Source organism: Gossypium hirsutum, chromosome A08 (assembly GCF_007990345.1).
Source record: "Gossypium hirsutum isolate 1008001.06 chromosome A08, Gossypium_hirsutum_v2.1, whole genome shotgun sequence".
NCBI lineage: Eukaryota > Viridiplantae > Streptophyta > Magnoliopsida > Malvales > Malvaceae > Gossypium > Gossypium hirsutum.
In genome coordinates this window covers 31,866,652-31,887,399 of record NC_053431.1, presented here as the reverse complement: position 1 = coordinate 31,887,399, position 20,748 = coordinate 31,866,652, and the positions used below count along the sequence as shown (strand labels likewise).

The 20,748-nt window shown below is 38.0% G+C and overlaps 1 long non-coding RNA gene across 3 annotated transcripts; it reads left to right on the top strand.

Moving 5' to 3' along the window:
- Positions 1-11,770: 11,770 nt before the first annotated feature.
- On the top strand, positions 11,771-16,993 carry LOC107948546 (uncharacterized). 3 transcript variants are annotated; one of them, XR_001697444.2, is made up of 4 exons: positions 11,771-12,374; positions 12,527-12,589; positions 12,672-13,012; positions 16,558-16,993. It is a non-coding gene; the product is annotated as an uncharacterized lncRNA (long non-coding RNA). The 3 variants fall into 3 exon arrangements; XR_001697446.2 differs by lacking the exon at positions 16,558-16,993 and having other exon boundaries at positions 11,771-11,984; positions 12,148-12,374; positions 12,672-13,036; XR_001697442.2 differs by lacking the exon at positions 16,558-16,993 and having other exon boundaries at positions 12,672-13,036.
- Positions 16,994-20,748: the final 3,755 nt, after the last annotated feature.

Below are 20,748 nucleotides of genomic sequence, written 5' to 3'. Positions count from 1 at the left end.
ATTTTTGAGTTGTGTTGCAAGAAACCTTTGGTTATGTTCTTATATGCCAAATTGATGATGTTTTGTAGTATGTGATTTGAAATGGTTATAGATGAATATGAACTAAGAAACATGTATTATTGAGTAAGTAGAAGATAGAATGGGGTTTAAATGGGAGGTTCATTTGATTTATTTTTTTTGTCCTTGTATGAAAAGTGGTTCTTTGTTAAGGCCGAATGAGTCATGCTAGATTAGTTGAAAAGAATGTTCATGTTATGAGGTAATTTGAATAATTGACCGAAACATGGAAGGAAGGGCAAGATTTATAAATTATGTTTGAGGGCGAAAGGAATAATGAAAGTTGTATTAAGTTTAATGTGCATACTTTAGTCTAAGTGTTGAGGAGTATTCGGCTAAGATAGTTGAAATGTGGGTGTTGCCGATTTTTAAATTTAGATTATGGGAGTGGCTATAATGGGCATTAAGATGTTGAACTTAAGAAATTAGAAGTAAATGAACTTGATAGTGTTTAAGAGATAGAGGTGATAGATTAATGTTGCACATTCGGCTATGGTTAGGCATGTTGATGATCTTATCTTGATTTAGATAATTAGGCATAAAAGGGTGGTAAAGGGGATGAAATTGTCGAATGATTAGTTGGGTAACAAAAGAAGCATTCGGCCATCACTTGAGAGCTTGTGTGATGTTGGGTTTAAAATTAGCAAAGGTAACTTACCTAATGCATGTGCATGTGTGATTTGATTTTTGATGATATGGTAGTTGCATGAGGTTATTAGCCGAATATACTAACATACATATACATGTGAAATTGGATTGTAAATATTTAGCAAGGTGGTTAAACTAGTTAAATTATTGATTAAGCTCAAGGAGTTAAAGGAGGTGAATCGAGCAAAGGCAAAGAAAAGGTCATCGAGTAGCCGAGTTGGGACCGTCTTACCCAACACGAGGTAAGTCATTAAGCATATAGTTTGTATTAACTTAAATGGTCATAACGTCTATGTAATGATGCTGAATGGAATGATAAATATATATATACATGTATGCATGTGGTGATGAAAGTGTTGAATGAAAAGAAAAGAGGTGAGATGTATGGAGTTGTTGATCTCGGCACTAAATGTGCGAGTATAAACATTTATGACCATGGGATTGGCGCTACGTGTGCGGGTTTAAATTGTGCAGCACTAAGTGTGCGAATTGACTATGTAGCACTAAGTGTGCGAGTTGACTATGTAGCACTAAGTGTGCGAGTTTGATTATGTAGCACTAAGTGTGCGAGTTGATTATATAGCACTGAGTGTGCGGACTTAATATATATTCTTGAATCATTATGGACACTAAGTGTGCGACGCTATTGAGTCGATCACGGACAGCGGATCGGGTAAGTGTCTTGAGTTCATGGCTAATAGGTGCTATGTCTATACTTGGTGTTGAGCTTGGTAAGTTTGAACCTATGTGACAAATATACTTGAAGTCACGTACATGAAATTTATCGTAGAATGGGTGAAAGGCCGTTTAGTTGTATGTTTGTAACGAAAATAAAATGATTTATGAAAATGCCTCGAATATCCTATTGATGAGTATGTGGATTGTGAATGCATAAATTGGTATGAAATTGAACCGATAGGTCGGAGGAACTATGGTATGGTTCGGAATGGATGGAGTAATTAGCCTCGTTCCATTTTGTTTTCTCTTGTGATAATGTTATTGATGGATGGTAGTGCATAGCTTATGACTTACTGAGTTATAAACTCACTCGGTGTTTCCTTGTCACCTATTCTAGGTTTCTTGGACACATCTCTTTTTGCGTGGTCGGGCCGTCATCGAAGTCATCACACCGGATAGCAAGTTTTGGTACTTTCTTCTTAGCCGGCTTAGGAGAACATTTCGGCATGTATAGGCTATTATGTTGTGTTTGAACTTTGGTATGTAAACTTTAAGCCATGCGAAAATGGCATGAATGTTCGATTGAGTTGGATCAAGGAGTAGGCATGAAATGGACCTAGTTACTTTCGTAACAGATGCTGGCAGCAGCAGTGACATGATATTGAAAAATCACTAAAAAATAGTAGGAGTGGAATTAATTGATGAATAAATTATGTATTCGAAGCTCGATGAGTCTATTTTCATATAGAAGCAACGAAAAGATCATATGGACAGTATGTTAAGAGATATTCAGGTTCTCGTGAGACAGGGCCAGAACGGTTTCTGGATTCCCTGTTCCGACTTTGGAAATTCATTATAAATCAACCAGAGATAATTAGGAGTCATACCATATATGTATAGATTCCTCTCTAAGTCTAGTTTCTATAGAAACAAACGGCATCAGTATTGAAACTCTGTGCAGGGAGATATCCAAGTCGTAATGCACAAAGGTCAGTGTATTCGATCCCTGTAACATGGGAGAATTTGACTAATAAACTCTACTAATTGGTCTGACCAAAAATTCTAGAAAAAAATTTGTAGATGGGCATATGAGTCTATTTTCAGGGAAAATTTACGGAACTGGATTTCGAGTTTCAGAACTCGAGATATGATTATTTTTGTGACTAGTACGCAGACTGGCAGCTTGTCTGGAAAATTTTTTTTTAAGTGGGTTGAAGTCTGTTAACACCTCGTGTTCGACTCCGGCGACGGCCTCGGGTTCGGGGTGTTACATTTGATTGGTATCAGAGCCATGGTTTAGTCGGTTCTAGGACTACCATAGCACGTATGAGTCTAGCTATACATGCCGAATGTTAATGTTTAACTGTGTGATGACTTCTGACGGTTAAAATTTATGTTTTGATTAGCAAATGGATCCCGGTGTAGAGAGAACCTTGGCGGATGACATTGAAAGTGTAGCGGCTGCTCCTGCACAAGGGACGCCGCCTGTTGAACCTCCGTCATCTGCGAATAATCAAGGTGAGGGGGCTAAACAAGCCTTCTTTACCATGATGAATGAATGGGTCGCGCAGTATGCCCGAACCAATCCGGCTGTCCAACAATTCCCGAATTTGAATAATCCACCCCCGGAGCCAGTAATGCCATCAGTTACTGATCCTGTGAGGCTGAGTAAGCCACCTGTAGACTTGATTAGGAAGCGCGGGGCTGAGGAGTTCAGGGCCATAGTTACTGATGATGCTGAAAGGGCCGAGTTCTGGCTTGATAACACCATTCGGGTGTTTGATGAACTGTCATGCACACCCGATGAATGTCTAAAGTGTGCTATATCCTTGTTGCGGGACTCAGCCTACTATTGGTGGAGGACCCTGATTTCCATAGTCCCAAACGAACGAGTAACTTGGGACTTCTTTCAGACGGAATTTCGAAAGAAATATATTAGTCAACGGTTCATTGATCAAAAGCGTAAGGAATTCTTGGAACTTAAGCAAGGCCGTATGACAGTATCTGAATACGAACATGAATTCGTAAGACTTAGCAGGTATGCCCGGGAGTGTGTAGCTGATGAGGTTGCTATGTGCAAAAGATTCGAAGAAGGATTGAATGAAGATTTAAAGCTACTAATGGGTATTTTGGAAATAAAAGAATTCGTAACACTAGTCGAACGAGCCTGCAAGGCGGAAGAACTTGGAAAGGAGAGGAAGAAGGCTGAATTTGAGGCCAGAGACTATCGTAAAAGATCGACGGGTAAAGCTCCATTCTCAGCCGTAAAGAAGTTCAGGGAGGACACTAATAAGTCGAGGACGACTGCGGGAATTTCCATCAGAGCAAGACCATCGACGGACTCCCGAGCTACTTCGGTAGCTAGTGTGGGCAATAATTGTCTAGAGAAACCTGAATGTCCCCAATGTGGAAGACGACACATAGGTGAATGTTGGGGTAAGACTATTAACAGGGCCTGTTACGGATGCGGTTCGAAGGACCACTTCATTAGAGATTGCACGGAGCTTGATGAGAAGAATAAGATTCAAGGTGCAAGACCTAGTGGAGTGACAACTAGAGGTAGACCACCGAGAATTTTAGGAGGTAGGGGTGGTAGTCAGAGAGGGACCTCTGATACGGCTGTTCGAGCCGAGAACCGTACTCCTGCTAGAGCATATGCCATTCGCGCACGAGAGGAGGCATCCTCCCCTGACGTCATCACTGGTACCTTTACTCTCTTTGATACTAATGTGATTGCATTGATTGACCCTGGCTCTACTCATTCATATGTATGTGAAACCTTAGCATCCAGTAAGACTCTACCTGTTGAGTCTACTGAGTTCGTAATTCGGGTGTCAAATCCCTTGGGTCGTTACGTGCTTGTCGACAAAGTGTGTAAGAGATGTCCCCTAGTAATTCGAGGTTCTTGTTTTCCGGCGGACTTGATGCTTTTTTTCGTTTGATGAATTTGATGTTATTCTTGGTTTGGATTGGTTGACCGCGCATGATGCGGTTGTGAATTGCAAAAGTAAGACTATCGATTTGAGGTGCGCAAATAACGAGATAATCCGAGTTGAGTCTGCGGACTTAAGGTGGTTGCCAGCTGTAATATCAGCAATGTTGGCCCAGAAATATGTAAGAAAAGGGTGCGAAGCATACCTTGCGTATGTACTTGATGACAAAGAGTTAGAAAAGAAACCCGAATCTGTGCCGGTGGTTTGTGAATACCCGGATGTGTTTCCTGAAGAGTTACCGGGTTTGCCACCTGTTCGGGAGATAGAGTTTGGTATTGAGCTTGTACCTGGAACTACGCCAATTCTGATAGCTCCGTATCGTATGGCACTAACCGAGTTAAAAGAATTGAAAGCTCAATTGCAAGAGTTGACGGATAGAGGTTTCACTCGACCGAGTTTCTCACCTTGGGGTGCACCAGTATTGTTCGTGAAAAAGAAGGACGGAACCATGAGGTTGTGCATTGACTATCGTCAACTGAATAAAGTGACGATAAAGAATAAGTATCCGTTACCGCGTATCGATGATTTGTTCGACCAACTGAAGGGAGCCTCAATGTTCTCAAAAATAGATCTGAGATCGGGCTATTATCAGTTGTGAATTCGAGAATCGGACATACCCAAAACTGCCTTCAGGATGAGATATGGTCACTACGAGTTCTTAGTGATGCCGTTTGGGCTCATTAATGCCCCTGCGGTATTTATGGATTTGATGAATCGGATCTTCAGACCATATTTGGATCGGTTCGTAGTTGTGTTCATTGATGACATCTTGGTCTATTCAAGAGATGAGATCGAACATGCTGAACACTTGAGATTAGTGTTGCAAGTTTTGCGGGATAAGAAGTTATATGCTAAGTTCAGTAAGTGTGAGTTCTGGTTAAGAGAGGTTAGCTTCTTGGGTCATGTGGTATCCGCATCGGGTATTCGAGTTGACCCGAACAAAATCTCAGCCATACTTAACTAGAAACCTCCGAGAAGTATTACTGAGGTTCGGAGCTTTTTGGGACTCGCCGGTTATTACCGACGATTTATCAAAGGTTTCTCGATGATAGTCACACCAATGACGAAGCTACTTCAAAAGGATGCTAAGTTTGAATGGACGGAGAAATGTCAGAAAGGCTTCGATCAACTGAAAACTCATTTGACTGAAGCTCCAATTTTAGTGCAACCCGAATCAGGCAAAGAGTTTGTCATTTATAGTGACGCATCCCTACTCGGGTTGGGTTGCGTATTGATGCAAGAAGGTCGAGTTGTGGGCTATGCGTCGAGACAATTGAAGCCACACGAGAGAAATTATCCAACCCATGATCTCGAGCTAGCCGCCATCGTATTTGCTTTGAAAATATGGCGACATTATTTGTTTGGCGAAAAGTGCCATGTATTTTCGGATCACAAAAGTCTCAAATATTTGATGACTCAAAGAGACTTAAATCTGCGACAAAGACGTTGGCTTGAGTTGTTGAAAGATTACGAGCTTGTCATTGATTACCACCCGGGAAAGGCTAATGTGGTTGCAGACGCCTTAAGCCGAAAATCGCTGTTTGCTTTACGAGCGATGAATGTGCACTTGTCTGTTCTACCCGACAATGTGTTAGTAGCTGAATTAAAGGCCAAACCATCATTGATTCATCAAATTAGTGAAGCTCAGAAAGTCGACGATGAATTGGTTGCAAAACGGGCTGAATGTATTCCGAATATGGAATCCGAATTTCAAATTGATGATGACGATTGTTTGAGGTTCAGAAGTCGGTTGTGTGTTCCAAGAAATTCAGAACTCATTTCGATGATTCTGAACGAAGCTCATTGTAGCCGAATGTCAATTCACCCGGGGAGTACGAAAATGTACAACGATTTGAAACGATGGTTTTGGTGGCATGGTATGAAACGGGACATCTCCGACTTTGTTTCGAGATGTTTAATATGTCAACAAGTGAAAGCGGAACATCAAGTGCCTTCAGGATTACTTCAGCCGATCATGATACCCGAGTGGAAATGGGATCGAGTCACAATGGACTTTGTGTCCGGACTACCATTGTCAACAAGTAAGAAGGATGCGATCTGGGTTGTTGTTGATAGGCTGACTAAGTCGGCTCATTTCATCCCCGTACGTACGGATTTTTCATTGGATAAACTAGCTGAATTGTACGTTTCTCAAATTGTGAGATTACACGGGGTACCTGTTTCTATCGTGTCGGATAGAGATCCGAGATTCACCTCACGATTTTGGAAGAAATTGCAAGAAGCTCTGGGTACCAAGCTGCATTTTAGCACTGCTTTTCACCCCCAAACCGATGGTCAATCCGAGCGGATAATTCAGATACTTGAGGATATGTTGAGATGTTGCATCCTCGAGTTCAGTAGTTCATGGGAACGGTATTTACCTTTGATTGAATTCGCTTACAACAATAGTTTTCAATCAAGTATTAAGATGGCACCTTACGAGGCTTTGTACGGTCGTAAATACCGTACACCATTGTTTTGGACCGAGCTCGGTGAAAGTAAAATTTTCGGAGTTGATTTGATTAAAGATGCTGAACAGAAAGTAAAGGTAATCCGTGAAAGTCTGAAGGTAGCCACAGATTGTCAGAAGTCGTACGCGGAATTGAAACGAAAAGACATCGAGTATCAGGTGGGAGACAAAGTGTTCCTTAAGGTTTCACCTTGGAAAAAGGTACTCAGGTTTGGCCGTAAGGGCAAGTTGAGCCCGAGATTCATTGGGCCGTACGAAATCTCCGAACGAGTTGGTCCGGTTGCATATAGATTGATTTTGCCCCCTGAACTTGAAAGGATACACGATGTCTTTCATGTTTCGATGCTTCGACGCTATAGATCTGATCCTTCGCACATAATTAGTCTGTCGGAGGTTGAAATTCAAGCCGATATGAGTTATGAAGAAGAGCCGATGTGTATCCTAGCTCGTGAAGTGAAGGAGTTGCGAAACAAAAGGGTTCCGTTAGTAAAGGTGTTATGGCTCAAACACGGGATCGAGGAAGCTACTTGGGAAACCGAGAGTTTGATGAAAGAACGATACCCAAACCTATTTACTGGTAAGCTTTTCGAGGACGAAAATTTCTTAAGTGGGGGAGAGTTGTGACAGCCCTAATGTGACCCTAGTCGGAAAGTGGTTTCGGGACCACAAGACCGAGTCGTAAAATAATTAATTGCTATATTCTATGCTTATTATGTGTGAACATGAGTATGTGGAAGTTTCATTCCCTAATTTTACCAATTGCATGAGAAATTATTAATAGGGATCGATTTGAGACATGGTGAAAATATGATAGTCCAATTTAAAATGGTCTATTAGTGCATGTACCAAAAAGAGTGGACTTGCATGTCAAATAGACCATTTTTGAATGTGAATGGCCGGCCAACATACGCATGCATTATGGTGTTCCCTTGTCTTCATTTTTTATATTTGGTGGGAATTATGTATAATAAATTTATATTAGTAAGTGGTGATAAAAACAAAGTTCCATCATCTTTTCTATCATCTTGCCGAAACCATAAGGAAAAGAAAAGAAAAATGGAAGCTAGGACATTCGGCCAAGTGAGTTTATAGATTAAGGTATGATATCATGTGGTTCCTTTGGCATTTTTTTTGTGAAGTTGAGTTGTTTTGATGCTCATAACATGACCCATGCGTTGATTTTTGAGTTGTGTTGCAAGAAACCTTTGGTTATGTTCTTATATGCCAAATTGATGATGTTTTGTAGTATGTGATTTGAAATGGTTATAGATGAATATGAACTAAGAAACATGTATTATTGAGTAAGTAGAAGATAGAATGGGGTTTAAATGGGAGGTTCATTTGATTTATTTTTTTGTCCTTGTATGAAAAGTGGTTCTTTGTTAAGGCCGAATGAGTCATGCTAGATTAGTTGAAAAGAATGTTCATGTTATGAGGTAATTTGAATAATTGACCGAAACATGGAAGGAAGGGCAAGATTTATAAATTATGTTTGAGGGTGAAAGGAATAATGAAAGTTGTATTAAGTTTAATGTGCATACTTTAGTCTAAGTGTTGAGGAGTATTCGGCTAAGATAGTTGAAATGTGGGTGTTGCCGATTTTTAAATTTAGATTATGGGAGTGGCTATAATGGGCATTAAGATGTTGAACTTAAGAAATTAGAAGTAAATGAACTTGATAGTATTTAAGAGATAGAGGTGATAGATTAATGTTGCACATTCGGCTATGGTTAGGCATGTTGATGATCTTATCTTGATTTAGATAATTAGGCATAAAAGGGTGGTAAAGGGGATGAAATTGTCGAATGATTAGTTGGGTAACAAAAGAAGCATTTGGCCATCACTTGAGAGCTTGTGTGATGTTGGGTTTAAAATTAGCAAAGGTAACTTACCTAATGCATGTGCATGTGTGATTTGATTTTTGATGATATGGTAGTTGCATGAGGTTATTAGCCGAATATACTAACATACATATACATGTGAAATTGGATTGTAAATATTTAGCAAGGTGGTTAAACTAGTTAAATTATTGATTAAGCTCAAGGAGTTAAAGGAGGTGAATCGAGCAAAGGCAAAGAAAAGGTCATCGAGTAGCCGAGTTGGGACCGTCTTACCCAACACGAGGTAAGTCATTAAGCATATAGTTTGTATTAACTTAAATGGTCATAACGTCTATGTAATGATGCTGAATGGAATGATAAATATATATATACATGTATGCATGTGGTGATGAAAGTGTTGAATGAAAAGAAAAGAGGTGAGATGTATTGAGTTGTTGATCTCGGCACTAAATGTGCGAGTATAAACATTTATGACCATGAGATTGGCGCTACGTGTGCGGGTTTAAATTGTGCAGCACTAAGTGTGCGAATTGACTATGTAGCACTAAGTGTGCGAGTTTGACTATGTAGCACTAAGTGTGCGAGTTGACTATGTAGCACTAAGTGTGCGAGTTTGATTATGTAGCACTAAGTGTGCGAGTTGATTATATAGCACTGAGTGTGCGGACTTAATATATATTCTTGAATCATTATGGACACTAAGTGTGCGACGCTATTGAGTCGATCACGGACAGCGGATCGGGTAAGTGTCTTGAGTTCATGGCTAATAGGTGCTATGTCTATACTTGGTGTTGAGCTTGGTAAGTTTGAACCTATGTGACAAATATACTTGAAGTCACGTACATGAAATTTATCGTAGAATGGGTGAAAGGCCGTTTAGTTGTATGTTTGTAACGAAAATAAAATGATTTATGAAAATGCCTCGAATATCCTATTGATGAGTATGTGGATTGTGAATGCATAAATTGGTATGAAATTGAACCGATAGGTCGGAGGAACTATGGTATGGTTCGGAATGGATGGAGTAATTAGCCTCGTTCCATTTTGTTTTCTCTTGTGATAATGTTATTGATGGATGGTAGTGCATAGCTTATGACTTACTGAGTTATAAACTCACTCGGTGTTTCCTTGTCACCTATTCTAGGTTTCTTGGACACATCTCTTTTTGCGTGGTCGGGCCGTCATCGAAGTCATCACACCGGATAGCAAGTTTTGGTACTTTCTTCTTAGCCGGCTTAGGAGAACATTTCGGCATGTATAGGCTATTATGTTGTGTTTGAACTTTGGTATGTAAACTTTAAGCCATGCGAAAATGGCATGAATGTTCGATTGAGTTGGATCAAGGAGTAGGCATGAAATGGACCTAGTTACTTTCGTAACAGATGCTGGCAGCAGCAGTGACATGAGATTGAAAAATCACTAAAAAATAGTAGGAGTGCAATTAATTGATGAATAAATTATGTATTCGAAGCTCGATGAGTCTATTTTCATATAGAAGCAACGAAAAGATCATATGGACAGTATGTTAAGAGATATTCAGGTTCTCGTGAGACAGGGCCAGAACGGTTTCTGGATTCCCTGTTCCGACTTTGGAAATTCATTATAAATCAACCAGAGATAATTAGGAGTCATACCATATATGTATAGATTCCTCTCTGAGTCTAGTTTCTATAGAAACAAACGGCATCAGTATTGAAACTCTGTGCAGGGAGATATCCAGGTCGTAATGCACAAAGGTCAGTGTAGTCAATCCCTGTAACATGGGAGACTTTGACTAATAAACTGTACTAATTGGTCCGACCAAAAATTCTAGAAAAAAATGCGTAGATGGGCATATGAGTCTATTTTCAGGGAAAATTTACGGAACTGGATTTTGAGTTTCAGAACTCGAGATATGATTATTTTTGCGACTAGCACGCGGACTGGCAGCTTGTCTGGAAAATTTTTTTTTAAGTGGGTTGAAGTCTGTTAACACCTCGTGTTCGACTCCGGCGACGGCCTCGGGTTTGGGGTGTTACAATAGATTTAAGCTAGTCAATTTCTTTTCCTCCTTTATTTGATACTGACATAAAAATCTCTCGACAAGGTATTGTATATTTGCATTTTTAAATGAGCCATTCATCACGACTTCAATGGGTAGCAACTCATCCCAGATGATTATCCCCGCCTTGTGAGCTAAATATTAGCTCTGCTAAAATTAGCTTCACTATGCGAGTTAGAGATGTATATAGCTCCAATGTTATCCCTAGCTACATTGCAAGCAATGTTTTTGTATGTATAATATGTATAATCACTCCATGTGATATTCATAAAAAAAAAACCACCTCGCGTTTAATGGTCAGCATCCTTCGTCAACTTATATATTCTTAGTGAACAGTATATATAGGTGCGTTTTTAACAAGCTGTAAAGTAGTATATATATGTTCTTAGTGAGCAATATATACATTTTTAGCAAATAGCAGTAGAGTTAATGCTAAGAACATACAAGCTGGAGAAGATAGTGACCAAGTGGTATTGGGCAGTTCGCCTCACTTAGAGAAAAGGCAAAGAGAAATTGTAGGGGTGCTTGAATTATGGCAGTGGATGAATTGGGTATTGAGGAAAATGTTAAAAAATCAATTTAGAAAATAATGTTTTTAAATAAAACAAAAGTTTAAAAATTTTCTTAAAATCAAACCTTTTGATATTTATAGGAATAAATACTTAATTAAAATTATATATGTGCATTGTACGAGGCGATTAAGTCAATCTCGGCTTTCATTTGAAACACATTCTTTACGATTCTCAAACTACAATATGTTTTAGATATGAGCTCAAACAACACGAACCAAACACATAAAATGAGAATTTTTATTAACATTCAATAAAAAAGTTTTTTTTTTTTGAAAAACTTCAGACTAGGCTTTGTATTGAAAAATAAATAAACATACATAGTATAAACCCAAATAGAAATAGAATACCCAATAAACAGCTAAAAAAATGGCCCAAATCTAAAGTCGCCCAAAAACTAAAAAAATATCTAGATATTTTCCGAATAGTCTAGAATTATTAATTAATGCGCATAATTAATTCCCAGTCAGAAAATACTAAAAATTGTCTTGTCATCTGAGTATCATTTTGAATTTTTCCTTTTGATGGTTCAGTTTTTGGGAAAGTTTGTTATTTCAAAAAACTGATTCTTCTGCTTTTCTTTACTTTCCTCTCATTTCTCTTATTCCCCCTCCATTCTCAATCTGGTTCTCGTCTCCAGTCAATCCTTCGTTGATTTTTAGCATACCCTGGGACCGTCAGTTCCAGGTACATTTCTTCCTTTCTTTTTAGAGTTTCCGTTAGCAGATCTTAGTATATGTTTGAATATGAAACTTCTAGATTTGTTTAGTTTCTGTTGAATATCGTATATATATGCTCCACTATGTGAACAATCTTGACTTTTTGTTGCGCATTTCTTGATTATTGTGAGGGAGTCTCCTTCTATTATAACCTTCGACCATTCCTGTTCCACTCCTACTTGGACCGCTTTTCTACGCACGATTACTTCAGCTGCAAATGTGAAAGTTACCCCATGATGGATCTTTGAGCAAGAAAGTAAGACAACCCCTTCTTCGTTTCTAACAACAATCCCTGAGGCAGATTGGTGGTGATTCACATCATATGCACCATCAAAATTAATTTTTACGAACTCACTAGGTTGGTAACTCCATCTTCTTATCTCCTTCCCCTTTACTGGATTTCTCATTTCTAAACCATTTAGTTCAGCCATATAGTTGTTGATGAAATATGCTATTTCCTGACCTGTACTATTTTTCTGCCTATGTATTCTTCTGTTTCTCTCTCCCCAGATCGCCCAAAGTCCACAATAGAAGAGGAGGCTCTGATATGAAGTAAGCTGATCAAAAATCCAGGTAATCCACTGTAAAAAATCCATGTCAGGATCCAGAATAATATTCTGAATTTTTAATAGTGCCCAAACTTCCACTGTGACAGGACAGTCGCGAAAAATATGGTTAATTGTTTCAGCTCTTTCTCCACATCGAGGGCAGCTTGACAACTTTTTGTGTTGCATATTAACCCTCGTAGGCAAATAGTACCATGAAATTCTCCATACTGTAACCTTGATTTTATTTGGTAGATTTAGGAGCCAGAGTTTTTTGTAAAAATTCCTGTAGTCAGTTTGTAAAGCGTAAGGTCTACGAATTTCATCAAAAGTTTGTAATAGTTTATAGGCACTGCGGACCGAAAACTCACCTCCCCAGACAAGAAAATCATCGTGAGGTGTGTGTGCTAAAAGTATCTAGAGGATTTTTCCAGCATCTTCCTCTGGAAAGGTATTGTTTATAAGTTCTCTTTTCCATGTTCTCTCATTACTGTCGATCAACTCACTGACCTTGACATCACGCATAGAATTAACAACTGAAGATAATTTAAAATTAACAGCATTTGGAATCCACCCATTAGCATTGATAGAAATATTTGTACCTGTACCAACCCTCCAACATATACCTTTTTCCAAAATACCCTTCGCTGCCCATATCCTTTTCCATATATAAGAACTAGTTTTCCCCAATCGAGAATTTAAAAAATGTTCATTCATGAAATATTTTGCTTTAAATACTCGCATAACCAAAGAATTTTGATTAGTAATAATCCTCCACCCTTGCTTATCTAGTAATGAAATATTGAATTGCGCCAGATTTCTAAAGCCCATTCCCCTCCTCTTTTGATCGGCACATAAATTTCCATTAACACTAGTGTATCCCTTTCCTTCCCTGTCCTTTTTGCCACCAGAATTTAGCAAAAATATTTTCTAACTCCCCACATAACGATTTTGGTAGGAGGAAACATGACATAGCATAAGTTGGAATTGCTTAAAGAATTGATTTTATAAAACCTCATTTCCCCCTTGTGACATTAACCTTGTACTCCAACTTTCAATTCTCGACTTAACTTTATCTTTGAGATTCTAAAAAGCTTCTTTCTTTCGCCTGCCTACAACATTAGGGAGTCCTAGATATTTTTCCAAATTTGTGGAGCATCTCACACCTAGTAACCTCAAGATTTCTTCTTTGTCTCTTTATGTTGTATTTGAGCTATAGAAAATTGTTGATTTGCTAAAATTCACCCATTGACCTGAGCGTTGTTCATATTCTTTCAAAATTTCTTTTAAAATTCTTACCCCTCTATTTTTCACTTCACCAAATAGTATACAGTCATCTGCAAACAGCAAGTGTGATATTTTTGGTCCTCTTCTACTAGCCCTCACTCCCTTCATCAATCCCTCAGCTATTGCCATTCTTATTAAAGACGAGAGTCCCTTACTGCATATTAGAAAAGAAAAGGGCTAAGCGAGTCACCCTAACAAAGTCCTCTAGTGGGCTTAAAAACATTTCCTCTTCTCCCATTGGTATTCACTGTATAAGAGACTGTAGAAATGGGTTTCATGATTAATGTCACCCACTCTATTGCAAATCCCATTTGAAGCATAAGTTCCTTTAGAAAAGCCGACTCAACTGTGACAGCCCTAAAGTGACCCTAGTAGGAAAGCGGTTTCGGGACCGCTAAACCGAGTCACCAAATTGTTTGAATATGATATTTATTGTCTAAAATAAATGTGTGAAAATTTTAAGCTTCTATTTAGTAAGTTGCATGTGAATTTAGTCAATAGGACTTATGTGTGACATTTTTGAAATGTGATAGATCAAAACATAAGGACCTATTAGTGCATGTTGAAAAAGGGGGGACTTGCATGTCAATTTTCCCCCCCATCTAGTAGTGGCCGGCCATGACATTAGGATGGACAAAGGGTGATGGGCAAAACATGTCATAGACATGTTGTGTTGGTGCATCATGGGAGGAAACAATAAAATAATGAGCATGGTAATTAAATAATGAAAGGGAGGAGTGATGAAAAAAAAATGGTCTCATCCATGCCCCCCTTTGCCGTGAATGGAAGAAAGAAAACAAAGAAAAAAAATCTGTGTTCATCCTTGAACATCCTTGACCGAAATTCAAAAGGAAAGAAAGGAGGAAATGTGAAGAGGTTCGGCCATGCAGTAACTAGGCTAAGGTATGTTTGAGGTGCTCCATGAGATTCATGTATATTTAGTAGTTAGCTTGAGTTCTAACTAGCCCATGGTTCAAATCTTTACTATGTCATGGAGATGATATTCGGCTAAGGTGGATTTGTGTTGATATCATTTGCATGCTAAAAGTGAAGCTTTGTAATGGTGCATGTGATGGTGGATTGATGATTCTTGAATCTTCTTTTTAGCATTTTTGAGTGAGACATTAAGTTCTTTGTTTAACCATGACCAAAAATTAAAATGGTATGGTGTTGTGATGCATTCGGCCATGGTAGGAAGTAGAAGGGAAAAATATGGTTGTTGTTAGAGGAAGTAGAGTCTAACGAATGAGCACATATGTGCATTGGTTGCTAGATGGAGAAGAATCGGCTAGCAAGTTGTGTGCTAAGGCCGAATATAATTTTTGTATATTAATGAGTAATGCATGTGTTAAATTGATGGAAAGGGAGAGGATGCTTTACTAGTGTATATATGTGTGTATTAGCCAAGTTTTGAACTTGAAACAAAATGGTGTTTAGTCAATACAAGTGACCATACTTGTAGAATGTATTAAGTGTTGCAATCGGCCCCAACATAGACATGTATGTTCGGTCACATGAATAAGTACATAAGTTATGTGTATGTTCGGCCATAGGTAGCCTATTGATGGCTTTAGCTTGACTTAGAAAATTCGACTAAGGGGAAATATTAGCTAGTATGTTGAATTCGATTCGTGATTTCGTACATATGTGACTCTAATGTCTAATGTATATATGGGCTAAGTACCTTGAGCTTCTCTTTTGATGTTCGAATGAATTGTATTAAATTGCTTGATGTGATTAAAAATGCGTATGACCATTGTGTATTTGAGCTAAAAGGTGGCCATATGACCTATCAAACTCCTTGTCATATTCGGCCATAAGCTAGCAAAATGAGACTTTAATGAGTTAAATTTGTTTGAATTAGCTCAAAGCTTAGAGGACCACAGTTGGATAAGGGAAAGGAAAAAGTGATCGAATAGCTGTCGAAATCGCTCGACCACATCCGAGGTAAGTTCTTGAGTAATAGAGCTTAAATTATGATTTGATTAGATCATGTTTTAAGCAAATTAAAATCATGCTCTTTGTGTGTGGCTATTGAGCCGAAATCGCAAGAGTGATAAGTGTCTTGTGTTTGAGTTTTGCTAATGAAAATGAAATTCGAATGTGTCATGATTTATTGTTAAATGTGCATGGTTATTCGAATGATGTCCGGGCTAAGTCCCGAAGGCTTTGTGCTAAGTGACCATATCCGGACTAAGATCCGAAGGCATTTGTGCGAGTTACTAATTCCGGGCTAAGCCCGAAGGCATTGGTGCGAGTTACTAAATCCGGGTTAAGTCCCGAAGGCATTTGTGCGAGTTACTATAACCGGGCTATGTCCCGAAGGCATTTGAACGAGTAGCTATATCCGGTTAAATTCCGAAGGTACGTGATTCGGGAATGAACGATCTTGCTGTAAAAATTTCAGTTAATACGCTTGTAACATCCCAGCATTGAGGTATGTTTCGTATGTGCTTTGAATTAGTTGAGCCCTTACAAATAAGTATTCGCTCAGTTGATAAATGAGCTACCGACCTTTGGCTAAGTTGATCTTTTGTGTATGAACATAAGGGTTGGTAATGTGAAGTAAGTATGATATTGAAAATTTGTGCATATGAAATTATCCGTTTAGCTACATGAATGATATACTTTGGTTGTGTCTAAACTCTTTGCTCAAAACTTACTAAGCATTTAATGCTTACTCCGTTTCTTTGATTCTCTGTTTTATAGATTTTGGTTCTTCAGCTATCGGACTCGGGATTTTGAAGTCGAAGTCGCCCACACTATCAAAGCCCTTTTGGTACACTTTTGGTTGAACTCTGAAAATGGCATGTATAGGACTACCCTTTTGTTGTTGGTCATGTACCCTTCGGTTTTGTGTAAATTGGATAGCCATGCGAAAATGGCTTAAATATACTTTGATCATAGCATTATAATCGTTTTTTATGTTGTCCGTCGAGAGGTATGGAAATGTTGGTAACGGTTAGCCATGGGAAGGGTTATTCTTGATCACCTTTGGAATATGTATGACAAACTCTAGTTGATCCATGGAGGATCGTGAAATAGGTAAAGTTTACCTTAAAAACAGATGCTGGCAGTAGCAGTGATGTGGATGTGAAAAATCACTAAAAATAGTAGGAATGGAATTAAATAGTGAATAAATTATGTAAACGAACCTTGATGAATCTATTTCATAGGAAAGTAACGAAACGATTATATGAACAGTATGTTAAGAGATATTCAGGTTCTCGTGAGACAGGGCCAGAACGGTTTCTGGATTCCCTGTTCCGAATTTGGAAATTCATTATAAATTAACCAGAGATAATTAGAAGTCATGCCATATATGCATAGATTTCCTTTTGAGTCTAGTTTCTATAGAAACAAACGACATCATATTGAAGCCCTGTACAGGGAGATATCCAAGTCGTAATGCGCAAGGTCAGTGTAGTCGATCCCTGTAACATGGGAGACTTTGACTATAAAATGTACTAATGGCCAACCAAAAATTCTAGAAAAAAATATGTAGATGGAAATATGAGTCTAGTTTCAGGGAAAAATTACGAAACTGATTTTCGAGTTGTGAAACTCAAGATATGATTTTTAAGGTGACAGTGACGCAGTTAGCCAACTGCCTGGAAATTTTTAAAATGGACTGCGATAGTAAGCGAATTTAGTTTGTGAACCCCTCGTGTCCGACTCCGGCAACGGTCTCGGGTACGGGTGTTACATCAACTCTATCATAAACCTGCTCATATCTAGTTTTACTACCATAACCCTTTTTTCCGAGTCCGTTTTGACGTAACGCATGTAAGAGTTCATAGGCTACAAGCACATTATAGTAATTAACCTTCCAAGAATGAAAACACTTTGAGCCTTGTCAATACATTTTCCAATGACTTCCTGAAGATGATTTGCAATTGTTTTTGCCACAATTTTTATAAAACTGTGCATAAGCTTATAGGTCTAAAATTAACAAGACTTTGGGGTTTGACACTTTGGGATAAGCACAATATCTGTAAGGTTTAGAGAGTCAAAATCCCTTCCATCATTTAGAATTCCCAAGAAAATATTTTCAACATCTTTACCTACAATGTGCCAGAATCTTTGAAAAATAAAGCCGAAAATCCATCACAACTTGGTGTTTAATGGCACCATTCCTTTCAAAGCTGAAAATATCTCTTCTACCGTAAATGGTACTAGTAAATTTGTATTGATATCAGATGAAATATTAGTATTAATGCCCTTTAAAGGTGGGATAAATTCCTAATTCCCTTTGACGAAAATAAATTCTGGAAGTAATTGAAGCGGCCTCATAATCATTGATTCATCAGAAATTCCCTCCCTTCATCAGATTTCAGCTAGTAATAGTGTAATTCGTCTACGAACTAAGGCAATTTGTGAAAAAAGCAGAATTTTATCTCCTAATTGAAGCCAATTGGCTGTGCCCTCTATTCCCAGTACATTTCATCTTTATCAATCTACATATTAAGTTGAATTCTAGTATCAATCAGCTTTGCCATTGTGTCATCATCCTTATCACTTGCTAATGGATCTTCAAGTCCTTGTGAGCTTATTCTTTAACCTATCTCGACGCTTCTTTATTGAGCTTGTCTACCTTATCAAACTTACCTGCAGCCTTTCAAGCTTTTCAACAATAGGTCCATTTGATGACTCCCATGATTGTATCTCTCGTCAATAGATTCTCCAGGTCCACACACTCAAATTGAATCTGGAATCCCTTATAACTCTTCTCATTATTAGTATGATAAGTAAGGATAGTGATCTAAATCGAGGTGTTAATGATGAATAATTCCTTTTGAAAGATGCATCCACTTTTCATTGCCACGCCCCTATCCAGTCAATTCCCTCTCCCATGTAAACAAACCCCGAATACCCCACGTCCATAATGACATTCTTTAAACTTTGCAGAAAGCTTCCATTATTTTCTCCTCCCTCGGTTGACCTCTACTTTTTCAAAAGAATACATTATTTTGTTAAAATCACCACATACCCAAACCATGGGTGGTTTTGATCCTGACCTAACTTTCTTAACAATTTCCACCGAGAAACTTATTATTAACATAAGGTGAATCGTTAAAACTTGTAATCTCCACTCTTATTGGCATTGTTCCTCTTTTATCATCACATCAATATGGATTTTTAAGAAATTGTTTAGACAAACCATAATACCTGTGTCCATGCTATACAAATTCCACCTCTAGAACCTTTTGCTCCTACATCAATCCCATTTCAAAGCCACATCTCTCCTAATTTTTCCATGCACTTTCATCTATTTTGGTCTCCATAAGGAAGATCATTTGGGGTTTATGTTGCTCAGCAAATAACGAAGCTTTCTCACACCTGTGACTCTCCAATCCACGGACGTTCCAGCAAATGGTTTTTATTGTGCCCGGTCAGCTTGCCATTGGCAGTCACTAATCTATTTTGTTGGTAATACAACCTTGCTTAAGAATTTTGCTGAAAAAATTATGCCTCCTTCGATATGAGAGTCTTGGCCTCGAACTTCATTCTTTTGTCATCTTTAATTTCTATATCCTATAATTTCTTTTTCTCAATATACTCTCTCTATACAAATATCCATCTCTCTTACTGCCTCAATTCTTTTCCAACTCGATTCTTGCTGGTTTCAAAATCCTACGTAATTATATTTTCCCCATTCGCTTTTTCTCCACAACTATCTCTCCTCCTGTATCATCATGCTTTCCTGTTTCGATAACTGTGAACTATCTGGATCTGGCCATGTCACTTTTATCCTTCCTTGAAATTTAACTTGGATCTCTTATATCACCTGATATGAACATTATCTTCTTTGAAAAGCATTAACTTAAACATCCCTTCCAATAAATTACTTTGCTTTTAATGCTAGAGAATAAGGAGGATCATTCTGATTTATTTTTTTTCAACAGTTTAAAACAAGCATCGATGGCCCATGCCCCATTTCCACACCAAAACAGAAGTTGTAATTTTCATATTAAAAGGGACAGGACTTACCTGATTTTAGTTGAGAGAAAATACCCTGCGCAAGGTTTTTGCACACCTAAAAACTTAAGACACAGAATCACCATAATTGCAGATATCAGAAACCTCTAAAAGCAACCCAATAGCTGCATTAAATCTTTTTTTATCAAATTCTGTAAACAGGTCCATTTTTAATCCAAATGGGAAGAATTAAGCCAATATACATTCTTTCCATTGGTTTATTAACCGGTCAAAGTACTAATTTTTCTGAAAAACCATGGTTGTCCTCCATAACTGTTCAATCTTCTTCACTTTCAAAACTATCAAGAAAAGATCTACCTGCAGTTGGATTCTCGAATTTTTCTCGTTTTCCATATACTTTCATTTGCGCCCTAAAACTATCCAATTATAGGGATTTCTTTGTCTATATAATGCAGAGTAGGGTTGGCCTTTTGTTTGGTACCACCATCGAGCTTTAACTGATAACTGAATGAGTTCCCTCTGCCAGGAGGGAGATCTCCTCTCCTGAAAATCGTCGTCGCCACATTTCCTTCATCCCAAGCCACAAAAAAAATGTTTTCGCTGGGATGCTAAGCAAAGCACTCTTGGCTAGGGTTTTATTATTCTCTAATACTTTCAATAAGAATTTAATTCCTCTATAATAAAAAAACTATGCGTTTTATCAAAAAATTATTCTCATAAATAAAATTTTACTATTTTTTAAATAGAATAACACACTAATATGAGTGTGAATAATTCAACACAAAATTCCTAATTTACAGAGAATCAATCAAAGAGTTTTATCGAATATTATCTAATTAAATAATAATATTTAAAAGAAATTACAACTTCTACTCTAAATAAAGTGGTTACTGTAACAACCCGTTTTTTAGGTTCAAACAGGAAACAGTGGTTTCGGGACCATAAATCCGAAGTAAAAAT